A 24122-nucleotide genomic window follows, 5' to 3' on the forward strand; every position below is an offset into this window, starting at 1 on the left:
TTTGCTGTTATAGTTGACGAATGCTGTGATGTGCCACCTAGATTCTCCTGTAGGGGGAAACAATTCCTCCCCACCCACTCTGGCCAGCCTCTGGGAATACTGCTGACAGGTAACCCTCAGCTCTTGAGCCCCTTAAGAGGTTGACTCAGCGCTGCCTGGCCCAAGGTCATGCTCCCTTCCCAGGGCAGCCTGCACATAATGACTGATTCAAGAAGGGATAGAAAGGTCTGATCATCTCACTTCAACTCATAATAAATCTTAAGCCTTCTGTAGGGTCAGCTGAGACCTGCACTGACTCTAAAGCACAACTTAACTTCTCTCTCCTCCCAATTTTGTTTTCTCACAACTCTTCCATAGGCTTTGAACCCAATGCACTCCCTAATAACCCTAGTGCACTGTAAGCTTTGTCTCTGAGACTGTTTCCCAGTTACCTGACCTACCACAGTTGGTGCCAGATCTGACAAAGCAAATGCTGAGAATAGAATTAGGAACTGGATCACTTGCCACCCACTGGCAATGAGAATCCCGCCACTGGTGATAGGTGGAACAGAGGGAGCTTTTGGCACAAGACAGCAGTGCCATTGTTAAAACTTTCACTGCTAGTGAAATGGAATGGTATACTGGTGGAAAGGAATGCACTAGCTGATGATATGATTCTGGCATTTAAGAAACATGAGGGAAAGAGTAACTATAAGGACAGTGGAACTGAGTGGAAACTGAAGACCAAGCCTGGGACTTAATTTTAAGAGGAAAAGAGCTCCAAAGAAGATAAACTTTCCAAAAAAAAAAAAAAAAACACCCAAGTTCTGTTATGCCAAGTTCCTGATCTGCGCTGGGAAAGAATAGGACCTTGACACAAAGGATAGAGACAGATGGGTTAATAGTCTCAATAGTTTAAATACCCAGGTTCCCCTGAACCCTCTGGCCCCTCTTCTCTATAAAAAGCTAGCTCTCTCCAGTTGTTTGAAGATGATGCAGAGACGTCTACCACATAAGATAACCTGTGTTCCCCATACAACCCCACACCCCAGGGTATGCCCCATCACCATTCTGGTCACTAGGCCAATAACCAGGGTTAAGATATATCATGGCTTCTCCAGGGAAATGATGGTCTCATAAGGTAGGAAAGGAACTCGACCTCAAAAGATCTGAACTTCCCAGTCAATACATACTGGTATGAGTTGGAGGAATATAGGTGGGACTGGATTCTGAGGGCATTTGACTAAGCAGGGGAGGGAGACATAACATAAAGTTGGAAAGGGAGAGTTTATTGATTTGGGAGCATTCTTCCAGGAAACAGGATTTGACTCCTTGGCAAGGACTTCAAGGATGGTTCCTTTCCAAACATGGGCAAAGCAATGGTTAATGTTAATTTAGATACAAACACCAGAGTTGCCATGGCAGGTAGTGGAAGACTGTATGGCAGAAGTGGGAATGCAAAAGTGGACGTATTATGTAAGTCCAGAAAACCCACTGGAGGGCTGTATTTATTGGGAAGACTAAGAGGATACAGCACTTATCATCACATTTGCCAGATGTGATGGTGAGAGGGGACCAACATCTGTATACCCAAAGCATCATGATGTATCCTCTATTGGAGTGGGGGGAAGTGAGTGCCAGGTAATAAGTGGAGTCATGGTTTGGATCACAGTGGTTCTACTGAGTCTACGGACCCACCCAGTGGTAATTTCCTTGACCCTAAACGTCTAATTGAAATGGACATCCTTAGTGGTTGGCACAACTACCAGGATGAGACCTATCATAGTAGGGAAAGCCAAGTGGCAGCCTCTAAAATTGCACCCCCTCCAAGAAATACCAAAGATAGTAAACAAAAAATAATACCTAATCTTAAGGGAAATGGCAGAAATTAATGCCACCCTAAAGGATGCAGTGGTGGTAGTCTTCTTCATATCTCCATTTGAGTAACCAGTCTGGTCCTTGTAAAACCTGGACATATATTGGAAGATAAAAGTGGACTACTACAAACCAAGTAATAGCCCCAGTTTCAGCTGCTTGTGCCAGGCATAGTACCTTTCCAGATCAAATTAACATGATCTCAGGTACATGGTATGTGGCTGTTGATCTGAGGAATGCATCTAGTTTTATTCTTATCAGAAATTTTGTTCATTGGGAACATACCACAGAATACTTTTACAGTCTTGCCCCAGGACTTGCCCTGTCCTCTGTCTTAAAATAGTCCAAAGAGACCTAGATCAGCTACACATCCCACAGAACATCATAATGGTCCTCTCTCTTGATGAGATCTTGCCAATCTGACATGTTAAGCAAAAAAAAAAATAAAAAAAATAAAAACCTAGAATATTTCCAATGTCAAGACTCACGTACTGGGACTTCCCTGGTGGCGCAGTGGTTAAGAGTCTGCCTGCCAATTCAGGGAACACGGGTACAAGCCCTGGTCCAGGAAGATCCCACATGCCGTGGAACAACTAAGCTCATGCACCACAACTACTGAGTCTGCGCTCTAGAGCCCGCGAGCCACAACTACTGAAGCCCACGTGCCTAGAGCCCATGCTCCGCAACAAGAGAAGCCACCGCAATGAGAAGCCCGCGCACCGCAATGAAGAGTCTCCCCTGCTCACCGCAACTAGAGAAAGCCTGTGCACAGCAGCAAAGACCCACACAGCCAAACATAAATAAATAAATAAATAAATAAATAAATAAATAAATAAATAAAAGACTCACATACTCCAGAAAGCAGGAGATAAACCCTATGAAAATTTAAGGGACTGCCACAAATAACAACAATTTTACGACTTCAGTGGTCTAGGGTATGCCAGGACATCCCCTTAACAATAAAGGAAACATTTTTGCATCTTGCCCCTCTCATCACAAAGAAGCACATCACTTCACAGGTCTCACTGGGCTCTAGGGGTATTTGGAAAAGTGCTTACATCTTTGAATAGTGCTATGACCCACACATTGGGGTGACACTAAAGTCTGCCAGCTTTAAGTGAGACTCAGAGCAGGAAAAGTTCTGCAGCAGATCCAGGCTATGATGCAAGCATCCCTATTGTTTGAATCATATGACCCAGCAGACTGTATGGTATTAGAGGTATCAGTAGTGGGGACAATTGTGTGGATTTTATAATAATCTCCAATCAGAGTCTCACAATACAGACCCATGGGCTTCTGGAGGAAAGCCATATCATATACACCTTCAAAAAAAAAAAAAACTCCTGATGTGCTCTGATAGAGATGGAGTGCCTGATCATTGGGATACCAAGTAATCATGAGGCCTAACTCATCTGAAATATTACCTATCTTGCCCAACTTTCTTTCACAAAACACTTTCAGAGACACCCTACTCACCTGCTTGATGAGGTATTTTGAATCTAATTCTCAAATCTTCCTCAGACCTAGAATTCCAGCTTAATGTTCTATATGAGCAGTAGTGTGCTGATAAACGTTTAGCCACTGGCTCTCTCAAACAAAAAGCAGTGATTTGCAGCATTTGCCAACTTCCATGTTATTAATACTCCCACCATGGCTGATTTCAAGCTACCAACACGACATGATTGAATGCAGAGTTGGGAAGAGGTACACGGTAGCCACCATTATGTGGTGTTTCCACAACATAGATACAGTAGACGTTAACAACTTCAAGAAAATAGATAATAGAAAAAAATAGTGAAATAATTAGGAGTGATGAGTTTCAAGTATGTGTTACCTTTGCTTTATAATATAATTTCTTTAACTGTAAGTTTATATAATTTAAGTTTTAATAATGTGTCTTGCACAGCGATCTCAAAAAATTCCTGAAAATTTAAAAACTGGCTCTCATGGCCAATATGAGCTAGTTCCCATGCACCAGTGAAAGCTTCTCACCCTGTGAGATTTTCACTAGGTGTTGAAGGTCTATAAGTAAATGGAATTTTTAGTCATTTTGGCCTAAGATTTTTGATACTTCAGTGATGATGGTAGCTGACTCTCAAGTTTTCTTAATTACTACTTCAATGAACTGATTCTTATTCCCTTGGGACCTTTCCAAACTAAATTATAAGTCTTTTTCGGGAAATAAACAGATTTTTTTTTTGCATACTGTGGGATCACAATACAAACAGTTATTTTTTGCATATTGTGGAATCACTATAAATATTCATTAATTTGAGCTCATATTTTACCTGCTAAACATGAAAGTCACGATCTCTAGATTCCAAATTAATCTAATAAGCTGCTCAGATATACCATGTTCTCATCTTTAATGACATTAGAGTTATTTTATAAGCATGAAATGAAATGGGTAACATGAATGGACCTAATATCATTAAAAAACTTTATTATTATCATTTCTGATGTTTCTCCAATCTGCTGCCTAATACATTGGAAGTTTCAAAAAATGGTTACAACTTAAAATGTAAGCTACCCTTAGCCTTAGAATATTGAAAAACACCACTGAATCATTTTAAGTGGATTCCTAACAAGGCATGATTAGCCTTTTCATCTTCTGCCTAGTTGCATTTGATAATTCTCAACTGACTTTTATCCCTGGAAGCAATATCACTGAAATGATAAATAAGTTTCATGAAGAACTTAACTGTACCCTCTCTCCAAAGTACTAACCATTAGAGAGAAACCATGAATGTACTGATAGTGCCTCAAAACATTCAAAAACTATTTCACTGAATTTAACAGTTTAGATTAATTATAGTAAAATTTGAGTACCCACAGTCTGTACTTTAGAGCAGGGGTCCCCAATCCCCAGTCCATGGACCAGTACTGGTCCATGGCCTGTTAGGAACCAGGCTACACAGCAGGAGGTGAGCGGCAGGCAAGTGAGAGAAGCTTCATCTGCCGCTCCCCTTCGCTCACATTACTGCCTGAACTCGCCCCCACCCCACCGTCTGTGGAAAAAGTGTCTTCCACGAAACCAGTCCTTGGTGCCAAAGAATTTGGGGACTGTTGATTTAGAGTAAATGTCACCTATAATGGCAATGTACCATATTACTTCCATCTAAGCTGTGGAATGATTATTTTCAGGAAATATAAGTGTCAAGCCTATCGAAAGTACATGGTTATTACTAGCTTTATTTATGTGTGTGTGTGTGTGAGAGAGAGAGAGAGAGAGAGGTGTGCACACATACATATATATCTTTGTCATGGGGTAACTGTACTAAGATTTTTTTAAAATATTTATTTATTTATTTACTTATGGCTGCGTTGGGTCTTCGTTACTGTGCGTGGCCTTTCTCTAGTTTCATCAAGCGGCGAGCGGGGCTACTCTCTGTTGTGGTGTTCGGGCTTCTCATTATGGTGGCTTATCTTTTTGTGGAGCATGGGCTCTAGGCACATGGGCTTCAGTATTTGTGGCTCGAAGGTTCAGTAGTTGTGGCCCACAGGCTCTAGAGCACAGGCTCAGTAGTTGTGGTGCATGGGCTTAGTTGCTCTGTGGCATGTGGGATCTTCCCAGACCAGGGCTCAAACCCGTGCTCCCTGCATTGGCAGGTGGATTCTTGACCACTGCACAACTAGGGAAGACCTGAGGTTTTTTCCTCTTTTTGTAGCTTTCATTTTCTGATAGACTTTAAATATTGACAGATTTTCTCAGTAATTAATGACTCTACAGAGAGATTAGCATTAACTAATGATAAAGGAGGGCCCAGGTCCTCTGTGGTTTAAAGGATTGTCTGGGATTATATTTATTTCATTTGAAGTTTCTTCTAATTACCTCATTTCTTCTTAATTGATGTCTTCTAAAAATAAATTAAATATAATAATTAGCAATATTCATTTTTGACTTCTCTATATATCAGTCTAAATTGAACAAATATGACAGTGCACATACAAGTGTCTTTTCAAGTGTCTTTTTTCAGATCTGAATTCATTTAAAGCTGTGTCATATTTATCACATAAGTAAAAGTACTGCCCAGGTATAGGCTACATGCAAAAAAAAAATCTACTTTATAAAACCTGTTAAACTAGTACAAAATATCCATGCATTGCATTATTTTTTTTTTTTTATTATTTTTTTTTTTTGCGGTACGCGGGCCTCTCACTGTTGTGGCCTCCCCCCGTTGCGGAGCACAGGCTCCGGACGCGCAGGCTCAATGGCCATGGCTCACGGGCCCAGCTGCTCCGCGGCATGTGGGATCTTCCTGGACCGGGGCACGAACCCGTGTCCCCTGCATCGGCAGGTGGACTCTCAACCACTGCGCCACCAGGGAAGCCCAATGCATTGCATTATTAATGGACTTAATATTTTAATATAATTCCAGAAGAGAATAAAATAGAAAAAGAAACATGGTAAAATTTTTTTGAATTATGAAGCTACACTTAAATTTCTAACATCTACTTAAAATGGCTCATATTTTAACATGGGTATTTTTTGCTTTGTTGTTGGTAGTGGTGGTACTATTAGCATATAAGAGCGCAGAAAAGGAACTAGATTAAATAATTATAAACCAAATAGAACAGAATCTGCTCATCTCATCCATTTTTCCTCATAAACACCACTCTTAAGTGAAGCATAGATTAAATTAGTTATCACTTTTTATGTATTCTTAGTGGTAATGATGCAGTCCTTCATCTGTGTTGCTGATGCTCTTGATGGGACATCAGTTGAGTATAGTTGAGAAATAATCTGAATTCTCTTGTCCATGTTCCCTTGTCTCCAATGGCTTCTGCTCATAAAATATTGCTGAAATGGGGTTTTGTTAAAGATTCAGTCCCTATATAAGCATTTTAGTGCCAAGTTCTACATGGAACTCTGGCATATGGTCAGACTACAGATAAAAATATATCATAGTAAGAGAAAAATAAATTAAATTAAAATTAAGTACTATTTTCAACCCATTAGTTTGTCAAAGCTCAACAACATTGCTGAAGATGAGATCAGGGAAACTCATAGTCTCTCTTATACATTGCTAATGGGAAGATAATTAGTAAAACCACTATGCTGGAAATTTGAGAGTATCTAGTAAAACCACCCAATGCATAATCAACAATTACCTTCTAAGAATTTATGTGACATGCACACAGATGGGCAAAGCGATGTATATTTAAAGGTATTCATCATAGCTTTACTTGTATTGGCAAAAGCTTGCAAACAATTTAAATATCCATCGGTAAGGAATTGGTCCCCCCAAAAAGTATGATATATCCATACAGTAGAATGTTATGCCACCGTTAGAAAAATGAGGAAGATTTGTATATGTATGGGTATGGAAAGATTTTAAACATATACTCCCCTTTTGCTTTACTGAGATATAATTGACATTGTGTAAGTTTAAGGTGTGCAATGTGTTGATTTGATACATTTATAAATTGCAAAATGATTATCATCATAGCATTAGCTACCACTTCCATCCTGTCACATAATTACCATTTCTTTTTTGTGGTGAGAACATTTAAGATCTACTCTCTCAGCAACTTTCAAGTATATAATGCAGTATTATTAACAGTAGTCACCATGCTGCACATTATATCCCAGAACTTATTCATCTTATAACTGAACGTTTCTATCCTTTGACCAATATCTCCCAGTTTCCCCCACCCACGTCACCTGGTAACCACCACTCTACTCTGTTTCTCTGAGTTCAGCTTTTTTAGACTCTACATATAAGTGAGATCATACAGTATTTCTTTCTCTGACTTACTGAACTTAGCACAATGCCCTCATGGTTCACACAAGTTGTCGCAAGTGACAGAATTTCCTTCTTTCTCGTGGCTGAATGATATTCCATTATATGGGTACTCCACATCTTCTTTACTCACTCATTTGTTGATGGACGCCTAGGTTGGTTTACATATCTTGGCTATTGTGAATAATGCTTCAGTGAACACGGGAGTGCTGATAATCTCTTTGAGATCCTGTTTTCATTTCCTTTGGATATATACCCAGAAGTGGAATTGCTGGGTCATATGGTAGTTTTATTTTTTTATTTTTTGAGCAACCTCCATACTGTTTTCCATAGTAACTGCACCAGTTTACATTTCCACCAACAGTGCACAAGTGTTCCATTTTCTCCACATCTTCGCCAACATTTGTTATCTTTTGTCTTTTGATGATAGCCATTTTAACGTGTGTGGTGATATCTCATTGTGATTTTAATTTGCATTTCTCTGATGATTAGTGATGTCAAGCACCTTTTCAAAGATGAGACTTTTAAGTGGAAAAGAAAGGAATACGTTGAGTAAATCATGGGGCCATGTATACATATAGCTGATTCACTTTGTTATACAGCAGAAACTAACACAACATTGTAAAGCAATTATACTCCAATAAAGATGTTAAAAAATACATATACACATATTTATATGCCCATGTATGCATAGGATAGCACTGAAAGGGTACACAAGAAATGATTGGGTGTCTGAGGGAAGGTATTGAGAAGGAGGCTTGCTTTTCACTCTAACATTTTTGAAGTTTATATTATTTGGTTGTATTGCCTATGTAATACAAAATAATATTTTTTAAAAATTGGCAATGCTTGGTGAGTCTTAGTTCATTCTTCCTAGAAAGACCAGGGTCTGTGTCCATATTCTGTTCATCAATTTACTGGACATATATCTCATTTAATGTGGTATTTTCCAGATCCACATTATTTTTGCATTTTCAGATCATAGGGAAGAGTGAGAAAGAAACATTTCCCAAAGCCACAGCTTGCTTCTTAATTGATTTTTGGCAACTCCAATGCATGTATTGAACCTAGGCCTACGTTTTCTCTGGGCCCTATCCCACCATGAGAGATTGCATTTACAGATGAAGGAAACAGTGCACTGTTTAACAATCACTTGCCCAAAGTGATCCTGCTTCAGTTGGTTGAGTCAGAATTTGAACCCAGGCCCATGTGATTCAACTACTCCTCAGATGCCCTGTAAAATTTTCTGGTGGATCTGTAAACTATCAATTTTTAAAGCCATTTCATTGAAGCTTCACAAATATAATTTAAAGGCTGCAAGATGAATGGTTCTTAAATTTTAGCATGCCTCAGGATCACCCGGAGGACTTATTAAAACACAGATTCCTGAGAGAACATCTAGGGAAGGATCCAAGAATTTGCATTTTTAACAAGCTCCCAGATGCTGCTGCTGCTGGTCCAGGGACCACACTCAAAGCTAGATTGGATGATGGGGAGAGGCAGCCTCATTCTGGAGGGGGCTGTCCTCTTGCCTCTCACCTGATGGTATAGTGCAGGACTTCAGGAACTCTAGTTCCCAAATGTACCACTGGATTTGGGTGGGTTTTTTTAGGAATGTTAACTGCATTATTCACCTATTCCTACTGAGGTGAATGGCATACATTTTCCTCTCTCGTCTTCTCTTTCATCTTCTATAGGCATTCTTCTTTATAAGTGATTCATCTTATTACCATAGCCTGTAGTGTGTGTAATTCTATTGATTACAAGCATGTCTACATGGCTAAATAATTCTCTTTCCCCTTCATTCTGCCCTAGATGGTAAAAGTAGCTTTAAGTTCATAATAGAACTTTTAAATATTTACTGATTTGGTTCTTTCTGACATCCAGATAATATCATTTTTAAAATCCATTTTACTAACTCTGTGTGTGTGTGTGTGTGTGTGTGTGTGTGTGTGTATGTAACATCAAACAAACTGTACTACCATTTTGCTCATAACAAAGTTTGGGAGCAAGGATGTGCAGGTAAGTCTTGAAACTTAAGCACAAATGAATGAGCTTAATTTATTTAATCTAGAAAGTGATTATTTAGAGATTTAAGCAATTTGGCAGCTGGGTGTGCAGAAGGGGATGTGGGTGGGACTAACATGTTTTTGCCAAGACTGAGTCTTTGCCTAGTGCTCTTGGAATTTCAAGAATCTAATTAAGACTTTTGGTAAATTTGCTTTAAATCACCATAGAATTAATAAACTAGAGGCATTACAATGTCTGTCAGCTCTAATTTAATTTAGATGTTCAGTCCCTTCAAACTAGATCAAGACTACAGAGAAGTACCAAATAGCAACACTTTCCAAATAGCCTGTAGGTATCTGCTGACATCCATGCTCCCACCATAGCTGTCTGGGCCAAGTAGTGATGGCTGGTTTACTGCAGCCCTCACCTATGTTTCTGAGGGCCCCATGACACACCCTCCCACTACTCATAGCAGATCTGGGGACACCTCAGGCTCAAGTCACCTTTCTTCCCATCTCCTAGCTACAGAAGTATATAGCCCCCTGCTGCCATGGAGCTACATTTCCCATGTCCTCCTCTTTCATAGGTGACTACTCTCTGTGTTCAGGTCTCTCTGAAGCTCAAGTTCTGTTGCTGAATTTAGATGAGTTTAGGCTCAAGGACTAAGACGTAAACACCTTGGGGGAACTTGGAACTAAGGGCAAGCGTGGTACTATTGCTGCTACATTGTAGGTTAAGTAAACTTAGTAGGCTACCCTAGACACTGAACTACTTTGTCTAATTTTTTCTTCCAGGGAAAATTACACTTCAATTTCCAATTTTTTTTTTTTTTTTTTTTTTTTTTTGCGGTATGCGGGCCTCTCACTGCCGTGGCCTCCCCCGTTGCGGAGCACAGGCTCCGGACGCGCAGGCTCCGGACGCGCAGGCTCAGCGGCCATGGCTCACGGGCCCAGCCGCTCCGCGGCATATGGGATCCTCCCAGACCGGGGCACGAACCCGTATCCCCTGCATCGGCAGGCGGACTCTCAACCACTTGCGTCCAATTATTTTTAAATGCTCTTTTGGAACACAATTTAGCTTTGATACTATTCCTTTAGGCCCTTTCTTTTTCTTCTCTCTTTCCCTTTTGTGTGAATTTGTTCTTTCATTCCCACCATACTCCAATCATTTAGCTCTTTGCTAAGGATCACTGGCAGGTTGGGAGCTCCTAATATTTAATCATAATTACTGAACTATTGTCACCATAATGCTTTTCCATCTTATTCCCTAATTAAACTGATACATCAGTTCACATTTCTACAACTGGCATATACAAAGTGTTAGCTTAAGAGAACTGTTTATGCTCTTATTTAAACAATAAAAAGATAATTTGAAAAACAGCCTAACAGAAGTATGTGTATGGGGGTATCTTGATTGGCCTGGAACTGATGCTTAAATATGGTAGCTTGTGCAATTAGAAAGCACATCCAAAGTCCTCAATGACCTAGATTGGATAAAGTTTCCCTAACTTCAAGGGCACTCTCAAGAAGAGTTAAACAATATACCATTTCATGATTGGCCTGCATCTCAGGAGTTCAGTGGAAAAGAACTCTGGAACTATGTACAGAACTGGAGGTTTAGATATGTACAGACATGTCTGATGAAATGTGGATGGAAGAGATTAATAGAATTCATGAGGAATAGAAGCACTGCCATTAGAAAGAGAAATCACCATGGGTGGGGGCAAAGTTGAGCTAGGTAACCTTGATTTAGCACAAAGTTTCCAGGGCTAGAAGTGGTAGTGGCTTCAGGAATAATGCAAGGATGAGCATGAATACCACCTGACCCTGTTTCCCACTCCATCCTCTTTGGCCACGTTACTCCTTCTTGAGCAACCGTTGTTGTGGGAAAGAGAAAGATATATTAAAAGAACGGCCCCTGAAATTATTAGAGAAATGCAAATCAAAAGTACAATGAGGTACCACCTCACAGCAGTCAGAATGGCCATCATTAAAAAGCCTACAAATAACAAAAGCTGCTGAGGGTGTGGAGAAAAGGGAACCCTCCCACACTGTTGGTGGAGATGTTGAGTTGGTGCAACCACTGTGGAAAACAGTATGGAGGTTCCTCAGAAAACTAAAAATAGAATTACCATCTGATCCAGCAATCCCACTCCTGGGCATATACCCAGACAAAACCATAATTCAAAAAGATACACGCACCACAATGTTCATTGCAGCACTATTTACAATAGCCAAGACATGGAAACAACCTAAATGTCCATCAACAGATGAATGGATAAAGATGTGGTACATATATACAATAGAATACTACTCAGCCATAAAAAAGAATGAAATAATGCCATTTGCACCAACATGGATGCAACTAGAGATTATCATAGTAAGTGAAGAAAGTCAGAAAGACAAAGACAAATACCATATGATATCACTTATATGTGGAATCTAAAATATGACACAAATGAACCTATCTCTGAAATAGAAACAAAATCAGGGACATAGAGAATAGACTGATGGTTGCCAAGGGGGAGGTGGGTAGGGGCAGGAAAGACTGGGAATTTGGGATTATCAGATGTAAACTATTGTATATAGGATGGATAAACAACAAGGTCCTACTGTATAGCACAAGGAACTATATTCAGTATCCTATGACAAACCAGAATGGAAAAGAATATGAAAAAGTTATATATGTATCTGAGCCACTTTGTTGTACAGCAGTAATTAACACAACATTGTAATTCAACTATACTTCAATAAAAAATAAATTTAAAAAAGAACATCCCCCAAACTTCTTAAGCAAGACACAAAAAACACTAACTATAGGGGGAAAATGATAACTGAGCTATACAAAAATTAAGAACTTCTGTACATCAAATGCCATCATTAAGAAAGTGAAAGGCAAGCCACAGCCTGGGAGGTGATTTTTACAATACATATATCCAACAGAAGACTCACATTTAGATTATATAAAGAATTCTTACACATTTCTAAGAAAGAGACAGACAACACAATAGAAAATGGGTGAAAAACTTGAACAGACATTTTGCAAAAGAGGGAAATGAAAGGGCCAATAAGCATCAAAAGGGGAAATGCAAATTGATGCTACAATGCAATGTTTATACACACTAATCAGAATGACTAAAATGAAAAATACAAAAAATGTCAAGTGTTATGGCATCACAAGTATGTGGAGCAACCAGAACTCTCATATACTTTGGATGGGTGTGTAAATTTACACAGCCACTTTGGAAAACTCTTTGGCTCTATCTACTAATGATGAGTATGCTTATACTATGACACACTGATAGGTATATACTCAACAAAAATGTGCACATATATTCACCCAAAGGCATAGTCAAGATTGTTCATAGTAGCATACTCATAATAGCCCAAACTAGAAATCAATGGCTAATTTTATGTGTACCCAGATATTTGGTCAAACATTATTCTGGGCATTTCTGTGAGGGTAATTTTGGGTGAGATTGACATTTAAATCAGTAGAATGAGTAGAGCAGATTGCCCCCCCAATGTGGGTGGGCCTCATCCAATCAGTTGAAGGCTTGAATAGAATAAAACGCTGGCCCTCCTCCAAGTAAGAGAGAATTCTTCCCATCAGGAAGCCTTTAGACCAGGACATTGTTTTTTTCCTGGCTTTTAGATTTGAATAGAAACATTGGCTCTTCCTGGGACTTGAGGTTGCCAGACTTTGGACTAGAATTCCTCCATTGGCTCTCCTGGGTCTCCAACTTGTTGACTTACTCTGTGCACCTTGGAACCATAATCATATGAACCATTTCCTTATAATCTCTCCCTGTCTCGCTCTGTCTCTCTGTCTCTGTCTCTCTCTCTCTTTATATATATATCCTATTGGGTCTGTTTCTGTGGAAAACTCTGAAATATATCACCCAAATGCCCATCAACAGTAGAATGGATTACTTAATTGTGGTATTTTTACAAAACAGATTACTGTACAGCAACAAGAATGAACATTTTACAATGACCCACAATAGAACAGATGGATCTCATAACATAGTGTTGAACAAAAATGTCAAATATCCAGACAGAAAAGAGAGTAGGCAAAACTAGTTTATACTATTAGAAGGCAGTTTAATGGTTATCCAAGGGAGGGTAATAGCTGGAACCAGGTAAGAATGGGGGCTTTGAGGATGCTGGTCATATTCTATTTCTTGATCTAGGTGCTAATTACATGGATGTGTTCAGTTTGTGAAAAGTCATTGATGATTTGTGTACTTTTCTGCATTCATATAGCACTTCAATAAAAAAAAAACATTTAAAGGTCTTTGCTGGGGAATATCCTCTAAAATTTCTTAAGAAGGAAAGGGGACTGAGGTACAACCTATTAACATGTTCTTTCCAGACCATATAAATTGGTAGGGACCAAGAAACATTTGAGATTCAATTTCAATATATTGACCACTAAAACCCCCTGGATATAACAAAACCAGCAAGCACAGACAGACTCTGAAAAGTGGAAAGAAGTTGGCAACCTTCCTAGAGATCTCAGAATTTGAGACACAACACTGAGGTGAGTTTCCTGGGTTTCCTCATTGCCTTCCATATATCCTGGACATGGCATTGCAGAAGTCTCCAGCCCAGAAATGCCAACAGGCTCAGACAAATAAGTTCCAAGAAAAAGCCTGTTTTTCTCTAGCCAAAGTACTTGTAAAAGAGTGATATAACAACATAAAACCTACTAGGAAATACCTATATTACTCAGGAAGATGATGTTCCACCTCACCCCACTTCCCAACCTGGTAGAAGCAGAAAGCACACCTTGATTCCAGTGCTGGATGATGTTGATTAGCCAAGGAAAGAGCTGATCTTTCATGTCTTACCCAGAAGAAGCAGGTAGCAGTGATCCAAGTTCCCTGGTGGGAGAGTGTCAGCAGGACTAAGCAGGCAGCTAATATTCTATCCCCTGCTTGGTGGAACCAGGGAAAGTTTAGATTTCCCAGGTGGGGTAGTATCAGTAGAGCCCAATGGTGAGCTCCCACTCAGTTTCAACAAGAAGGAATGGGGCAGTGGGAGATTTTAGTTGGCACTTCACTTCTCATCTTCCCCTCTCCTGATGTTAATGGGGCCCAGCAAGGAACTGAGCTTACACCCCCACTTGGAGACAATGAGGCAGTGTGAGTCAGTGTTCTACTTTCACTGGGAAGATGTCTGCAGGGCCAAGAGGGGTGCTGAACTTCCACTTCATCCATCTTCAATAAGGCACTGTGAGTCAGCACTTCATCTTTGCTGGGGTGGTATAAGTGGAACCAAGTGGAAACCAGGGGCAGGCTGAACATACACACCCACCTGGTCTTCCTGCTATGTGTCAACTGCCAGTTTTTAAAAAAAGATTAAATAGGTTCCAGAATTGTATAACATCCTAAATATAAAGGATGTTTTATACAAAGAACCAGGAAAACCACAAAATACGTGCAAAAAGACAATTAACAGACCTTTATACAAAGAGGAATCAGATGTTGGAGTTATCTGACAAGGATTTTAAAACAGCCAACCTAAAAATGCTTCAACAATCAATTATGAATTCTCTTGAAAAAATAGAAAATCTCAGTAAAGAAACAGAAGTTATAAAAAAGAGCCAAATGGAGATTATAGAACTGAAAAATACAATAACCAAAATAAAAACTCGGTGGATGGGATCAGTAGTAGAGTTGAGATGACAAAGGGTAGAAATCACTGAACTTAAGGGCAAATCAATAACATTTACCCATTTGGAACAACAGAGAGGAAATAGACTGAAACAAAATGAACAGAATCTCAGGGAGAATAACCAAAAAGCTAATATTTGTACTGTTAGAATCCTAGAAGGGGAGGAGAACAGAGTGAGATTAAAAGAGAATTTGAGAAAATAATGGCTGAAAACTCTCCATATTTGGTGAAAGACATAGACCTATAGACTCAAAAAGCTGAGTTAACCCCATATAAGATAAACCTCCCCAAACTCATGCCAAGACATGTCATAATTAAACTTCTAAAAATTAGGCAAAGAAAAAATCAAAACAACCAGAGGGAAATTGTACATTACTCATAGGCAAACACCAATTAGAATGGCAGCAGATCTGAAACCATGGAGTACAAAATGGCATGGAACAATATTTTTCAAGTGCTGAAAGAAAAGGACTCTCAACTATGAATTCTATATCTGGAAAAATTTCCTTTCAGGAATGAAGGGGAAATACATTCTCAGGCAAAGCAAAACTAAGAAAATTTGTCATTAGTAAATATACCCTTGAATAATGGCTAAAAGACATTTTTCTAAACAGAAAGAAAATGATAACAGAAGGATCAGAATGTCAGTGAGAAAAGAATAACATTGGAATGGGTAAAAAAATAAGGGGGAAATATAATGGACTATCTTCATGGGATTCTTAAAGCACATTTGAGGGTTGAAGCAAAAATTGTAACATTATTGGATATAGTATTCAATGTATGTACAGGATATGCTTAAAAGTTATATTTAAAAAGTGGAGAGAGTAAAGGAATCTAAGTGGAAGTAAGTTTTCTACATGTAACTCAGAATGGTAAAAGGTAGATACCAGTAGACTATGATAAGTTACATATGTATTTTGTAATCCTTAGCAAAACCACTGAGAAAATTATATAAAGCAATATAATGTTCAAGTAACCTGGAGGAAAGCAAAAAAGAGAAACAGAGAAAACACACAGAAAACAAATAATAAAATGAAGACTTAAACCCTAGTACATCAATAGTTAGCTTATGTGTAACTGATCTAAATACAACAATTAAAAGAGATTGGTAGAGTTGATTTTTTGAAAAAATGATCCAGTTATATGCTCTTTATAAAAAACTTACTTCAAAGACAATGACAGAAGTAGGTGTTATGGGGTTGAATTTCATCCCTTCAAAAAAGTTATGCTGAAGTCATAACCCCCAGTACCTCAGAATGTGACCTTATTTGGAAATAAGGTAATTGCAGAAATAGGTTAAGATGACATCATACTGTAGTAGAGTGGACCCCTAATCCAATAGACTGGTGCTCTGATATGAATATGGTCATGTCTTCACACATACACAGGGAGAACATGATGTAAAGACAAAGGCAGGGATTAGAGTTATGCTACCACAGCCAAGGAAAGCCAGGAGATACCAGAAACTGGAAGAGACAAAGAAGGATACTCCCCTCGAGGATTTGGAGAGAGCATGGCCTAGTCAAAACCTTAATTTTGTATACCTCCAGAACTGCAAGAGATTACATTTCTGTTGTTTTAAGTCACCCAATTTGTGGTACTTTGTTATAGTAGCCCTGGAAAATTAATAACAGATTACAAGTAAAATGATGATAAAAGATATATTATGTGCCTTAGTCATCTTCACCTGCTATAACAAATACCATAGACTGTGTGGCTTAAATGACAGACATTTATTTCTCATTGTTCTGGAGGCTAAGAGGTCTAAGATTAAGGTGCTGAAAAAATTCGTTCTTAGTGGGGGCTCTTCCTGGCTTGCAAATGTATCCCTACATAGTGGAGAAAGAGTGAGCACTGGTCTCTTCTTCTTATAAGGTCATTAATCCCATCATAAGGGCCCCACCCTTATGACCTCACCTAAACCTATCTACCTCTCAAAGACCCATCTCCAAATACCATCACCTTAGTGATTAGAGCTTCAACATATGATGAACTTGGGAGGGGGCACAAACATTCAGTCCATAGCACCATGCAAACATTAATTTTAAAAAAGAATAAGTGGGAAGGTGACATTAGCAATATGGTAGAATAGGAGTTTCCAGTGCTTATCACCTCAGAGAAACATCAATTTGAACAAGTATCCATGCATAAAAATACCTTCACAAGAGCTAAGGATTCCAGGTGAGAGGTTATAGAACCTGGGTGGAGCACAGAAATATGATACATTGAAGAGAGCAAGAAGGACAGTTCCACATTACTCATGTCATCCTTCCCCCAAGTCTTGGCAGTGCAGATCAGAAAGAGGTAAACTTCACAGTGGAGAAGGTGAGTGGAGTGAGCATGTGGCTTTACCATGGACCCCAAGCTCCATGTTAGTCTCCATAGACCCAGGCTCCAAGCTAGTACCCACTGACCCAAGCCTCCAAGTATGCCCCAGTGCCAGGATGGCTCCTGCAGACCCAGGCTCTAGGCTGGACCCTGGAGACCAAGCTCCAGGCCCACACCTGTGACCCCAGTCTCCAAGCCAGGTCCCATGGCCCCAGCCTCAAAGACAGCCCCTGTGGACATGACTCCAGCAGGCTCAGGGTCCAGGTGTGCTCCAGTGGACCCAGAGTACAGGCCTGCCCAGTAGAACCCAGTGCCAGGCCAGCCCTCATGACCCAGGCTCCAGGACTCCCCCTGCAGACCCAGGCCCCAGGCCCAACAACATGAATCCAGGCTCCAGGTAGAACACTGCAATCCTGGGTGACAGTGACACCCCTGTGGCCCCAGGTGCTAAACCTCCCCCAGTAGACTCATATGCCTGATCCACTCTATGGACCCTTGTGCCAGGACAGGCCCCATGGGCTTAGGGCCAGAACCATCACCCTGAAGCCAGGCATCAGGTCTGCCCCATTGCCAGGCCATCCCCCATAGACACAGGCTTCAGGACAGCCCATGTGAGCACAAGCTCTAAGCTTGCCACCCTGGACTCAGACTCCAGGCCCACCCATACAGACCCAGGCACCAAGACCACCAAGCCTTCCTGGAGACTACAGCAGCGAGCCTACCCACGGACCCCTGCTAGATGATTCACCCAGACTCTCTTGACAGGCTGACTGGTGAAGGACTTTCTTAGCTAAAGTTCATCCATAAGGACAGGAAGAGGTGCTTACTGCTTCAAATGTGCAGACACCAACACAACACTACAAGGATCAAGAATAATCAGCAAAACATGACACAACCAAAGGAACAAAATAAAGCATGAATAACCAACCCTAAACAAATGGAATCTACAAACTGCTCAACAAAGAATTTTAAAAGTTTGTCTTAAAGAAGCTCAGTGAACAAAAAGAGACCACAGACAGACAACTAAATGAAATTGATAAAATAATATATGAACAAAATGAGAAGTTCGACAAAGAGATAGAAACCATAAAGAAGAACCAAACAGAATTCTGAAGTTGAAGAACGCAATGACTGAACTGAAGAACTCAGTAGAGAGCTTCAACAGCAGACTTGACCAAGCATTTCCTCTAAGATCAGGAATAAGACAAGGATGTCCACTTTCACCACATCTATTCAACATAGCATTGGAAGTCCTAGCCATGTCCTAGCCATGTCCCCTGCATTAGCAGGCAGATTCTCAACCACTGAGCCACCAGGGAAGACCCCCAAAGCAATCTTGAGAATGAAAAACAGAGCTGGAGGAATCAGGCTCCCAGACTTCAGACTACACTACAATGCTATAGTAATCAGGACAGTATGGTACTGGCACAAAAACAGAAATATAGATCAATGGAACAGGATAGAAAGCCCAGAGATAAACCCATGCACATATGGTCACCTTAGTTTTGATAAAGGGGGCAAGAATATACAATGGAGAAAACACAGCCTCTTCAATAAGTGGTGCTGGGAAAACTGGACAGCTACATGTAAAAGAATGGACAGCTATATGTAAAAGAAAGAAATTAGAACACTCCCTAACACCATACACAAAAATAAACTCAAAATGGATTAAAGACCTAAATGTAAGGCCAGACACCATCAAACTCTTAGAGAAAAACATAGGCAGAACACTCTATGACATAAATCACAGCAAGATCCTTTTTGACCCACCTCCTAGAGAAATGGAAATAAAAACAAAAATAAACAAATGGGACCTAATGAAGCTTAAAAGCTTTTGCATAGCAAAGGAAACCATAAACAAGACCAAAAGACAACCCTCAGAATGGGAGAAAATATTTGCAAATGAAGCAACTGACAAAGGATTAATCTTCAAAATTTACAAGCAGCTCATGCAGCTCTATAGCAAAAACCAAATAACCCAATCCAAGAATGGGCAGATGACCTTAATTGACATTTCTCCAAAGAAGATATACAGACTGCCAACAAACACATGAAAGGATGCTCAACATCACTAATCATTAGAGAAATGCAAATCAAAACTACAATGACGTATCACCTCACACCAGTCAGAATGGCCATCATAAAAAATCTACCAACAATAAATGCTGGAGATGGTGTAGAGAAAAGGGAACCCTCTTGCACTGTTGGTGGGAATGTAAATTGATACAACCACTATGGAGAACAGTATGGAGTTCCTTAAAAACTAAAAATAGAGCTACCATATGACCCAACAATCCCACTACTGGACATATATCCTGAGAAAACCATAATTCCAAAAGAGTCATGTACCACAATGTTCATTGCAACTCTATTTACAGTAGCCAGGACATGGAAGCAACGTACGTGTCCATCGACAGATGAACAAATAAAGAAGATGTGGCACATATATACAAAGGAGTATTACTCAGCCATAAAAAGAAATGAAATTGAGTTATTTGTAGTGAGCTGGATGGATGTAGAGACTGTCAGACAGAGTGAAGTATGTCAGAAAGAGAAAAACAAATACTATATGCTAATATATGGAATCTAAAAAAAAAAAAAAAAACGTTCTGAAGAACCTAGGGGCAGGACAGGAATAAAGACGCAGATGTAGAGAATGGACTTGAGGAAATGGGGAGGGGGAAGGGTAAGCTGGGATGAAGTGAGAGGGTGGCATGGACTTATATATACTACCAAATGTAAAATAGATAGCTAGTGGGAAGCAGCCGCATAGTGCAGGGAGATCAGCTCGGTGCTTTGTGACCACCTAGAGGGTTTGGGATAGGGAGGGTGGGAGGGAGACACAAGAGGGAGGAGATATAGGAATATATGTATATGTATAGCTGATTCACTTTGTTATAAAGCAGAAACTAACACACCATTGTAAAGCAATTATACTCCAATAAAGATGTTTTTTAAAAAAAGTGTTGGCGAGGATGTAGAGAAAAGAGAAACGTGGGCACTGTTGGTGGGAATGTAAATTTCATTATTGAAAACACTATGGAGGTTCCTCAAAAAATTAACAGTAGAACTACCATAAGATCCAGCAATCCCACTGAAATCAACAGCTTGAAGAGATATCTGCACTCTTATATTCACTGCAGCATTATTCATAATGGCCAAGATATGGAATCAGCTTAAGCATCCATCAGTGGATGAATGAATAAAGAAGATATGGTATATACACAGTGGGATATTATTCAGACTTAACAAAGAAAGAAATCCTGTCATTTGAGGCAACTTAGATGAGACTGGAGGATATTATGCTAACAGAAATAAGCCAGGCACAGAAGGACAAATATTGCCTGATATCACTTATATGTGAAATCTAAAAGAGTTAAACTCATAGAAGCAAAGAATACAATGGTGGGAGCCAGGGGCTGGAGAAGGGGGAAATGGGGAGATGTTAGTCAAAGGGTACAAAGTTTCAGTTATATAGGATGAATAAGTTCTGGAGATGTAATGTACAGCATGGTGACTATTGTTAATAATACTGTATTATATACTTGAAAATTGCTAAGAGAGTAGATCTTAAATACTCTCACCATACATACCACAAAAAAAAACCAACTATGTGAGGTGGTAAACATGTGGATATTCAATTACCTTGATTGTGGCAATTATTTCACAATGTATATTTTGTATATGTATACAAAACAACAAGTTGTACACCATAAATATATATAATTTTTTGTCAGTTATACCTCAGTGAAGCTGGAGAAAGTAGCCAATTAAAAATAATAAAATAAAAACAGGAAAAAAGCAGAAGTAGCTATAATAATAACTGGTATAGTGATTTCAGGGCAAAGAAAATTATGAACACAAAGAGTTACATTATATAATTATAGAAGAATCCATTCACAAGGAAGACATAACAATCCTAAATGTGTATGCACCAAACAACTGAGCTTCACTATAATGAAGCAAAATCTGATAGAGCTGAAAGGAGAAATGAACAAATCTGCAATTATACTTGAGGACTTCAATATCTCCCTCTCAGCAACTGATAGAACTGCTAGACATCAAATAAGCAAGAATGCAGGAGAACTGAGCACTATCACCAACCAACAGAATATAACCGACATGTATAGAACTCTCCATGCAACAACAGCAGAATATACATTTTTCCTAGTGCCCATGGAACTATCACCAAGACAGATCATAGCATGGGCCTTAAAGGAAATTTCAACAAGTTTAAAAGAATTGAAACCATACAGAATATGTTCTCTGACCATAATGAAATCAAACTAGAGATAAATAACAGAAAAATATTCAAACACTAGGAAATTAACAACACAGTCCTCAATATTCCTTTGACCATAGAAGAAGGCTCAAAGGAAATTGACAATAAAAATACAACATATCAAAATGTTTGAGATATAGCTAAAGCAGAGAAGAAAATTTATAGCACTAAATACATACATTATAAAAGAAGAAAGTTCTTAGATCAATAATCTAAGTTTTACCTCAAGAAACTAGGAAAAGAAACAAAAAATAAACCCAAAGCAGGCATAAAGAAGGAAATAACAAGAGGATAAATCAATGAAATTGAAAACAAGAAAATAATAAAATCAATATAACAAAAATTTGGTTCTTCAGAAAAAAAATCAGTAACATTGATAAACCTCAAGAAAATTAAAAGAGAAGACACAAATCACCAATATCAGGAATGAAACAGGGATCCTGTTTCATTAAAACAGATCCTGTAGTCATTAAAAGGAAAATAAGGGGATACTACAACTAACTTTACATTCATAAATTTGACAACTTAGAAGAAATGGGCCAATTTCTTAGAAACAACAAACAATCAAAACTCAAGAAAGATGAAATACACAATCTGAATAGCCCTACAAACATTAAAGAAATTGAATTTGTAATTAAAAAGCTAACAAAGAAGATATCTTTAGGCCCAGATGACTTTACTGGAGATACTAACAAACATTTAGAGAAGAATTAACACCAATTTTACACGATCTTTTCCAGAAAGTCTCAGAGTAGAGAACACTTCTCAACTCATTTTATGATCCTAGTATTACTTACACCAAATTTGGAATAAGACAACAGGAAAAAAGAAAACTACACACCAATATCTATCATGAACTTAGAGGCAAAAACTTCAACAAAAATATTATCAAATTGAATCCATCAATACATAAAAAGAGGGACTTCCCTGGTGGTCCAGTGGTTAAGACTCTGCACTCCCAGTTCAGGGGGCATGGGTTCGATCACTGGTCAGGGAACTGAGATCCCACAAGCTGTGTGATGCAGCCAAAAAAAAAATCAGTTAGTATATTCCATCGCATCAATAAGGTAAACAAGAAAAACCATATGTTCATATCAATTGATGCAGAAAAATTATTTGACAAAACCAACACCCATTTGTGATTAAAAACTCTCAGCAAACTAGGAATAGAGGGAAATTTCTTCAACTAGATAATGAACATCTATGAAAAACTTACAGCTAACATCATAGTTAATGGAGAAGGGTTGAATGCTTTCCTTGTAAGATTGGGAGCAAGGAAAAAAAATGTCCATTCTTACTGCTCTTGTTCAACATAGTAGTGGAAGTTTTAGACACTACAATGTGGCAAGGAAAATAAATATAAAAATAGCAATTGAATAGGAAGGAAAAAACTGTCCTATTTTACAGATTACATGAGACTATCTACATAGAAAAACCCAAGGAATCTATAAAAATCTAGAACTAATAAGTTAGTTTAACAAGGTCAAGGATACAAGATAAAAGCATAGAAATCAATCTCATATCTATGTATTAACAATGAACATGTAGAAACCAAAGTTAAAACACAATGCCATTTATACTTGTTCTAAATAAAATTAAATACTTAGGTAGAAACTTAAGAAAAAATGTACAGTATCTCTATTCTGAAAATTATGAAATGCTGATGAAAGAAATCAAAGAAGAAATAAAGAAATGGAGAGATATATTGTGTTCATAGATTGGAAAGACAAAACATAGTAAAGATGTCAGTTCTCCCTAAACTGGTCTGTAGGTTAATGCAATTTCTATAAAAAATACTAGCAAAGCTTTTGTGGACATAGACCAGCTTATTCTAAAATTTAAATGGAGTGCATAAGTCCTAGTACATTCATAGGCAAAAAATTAATCCTAACCTGAGTCTCATGCCTTCTACAATTTATAAAGAACTTTCAGAACTTATCTGTAAAAAAAAAAAAAAAAAAAGGAACCAACCCAATTAGAAGATGGGCAAGACATGAACAGCATTTTGATGGCAAGGATATACTGTAATAAGTGCATGAAAAGATGTTCAACATCTTTATTCATTAGAGAAATGTAAATTAAAACATGAGATATCACTATAAACTTATCATAATGGTTAAAATTAAAAATTGTGACAACACCAAATGCTGGCAAGGAGGTGGAGAAAGTGGATCACTCATACTTCCCTGGTGGGAATGAAAAATGGTACAGCCATTCTGGAAAAGA

This window comes from Mesoplodon densirostris, chromosome X (assembly GCF_025265405.1).
Source record: "Mesoplodon densirostris isolate mMesDen1 chromosome X, mMesDen1 primary haplotype, whole genome shotgun sequence".
In the NCBI taxonomy this organism is placed as follows: domain Eukaryota; kingdom Metazoa; phylum Chordata; class Mammalia; order Artiodactyla; family Ziphiidae; genus Mesoplodon; species Mesoplodon densirostris.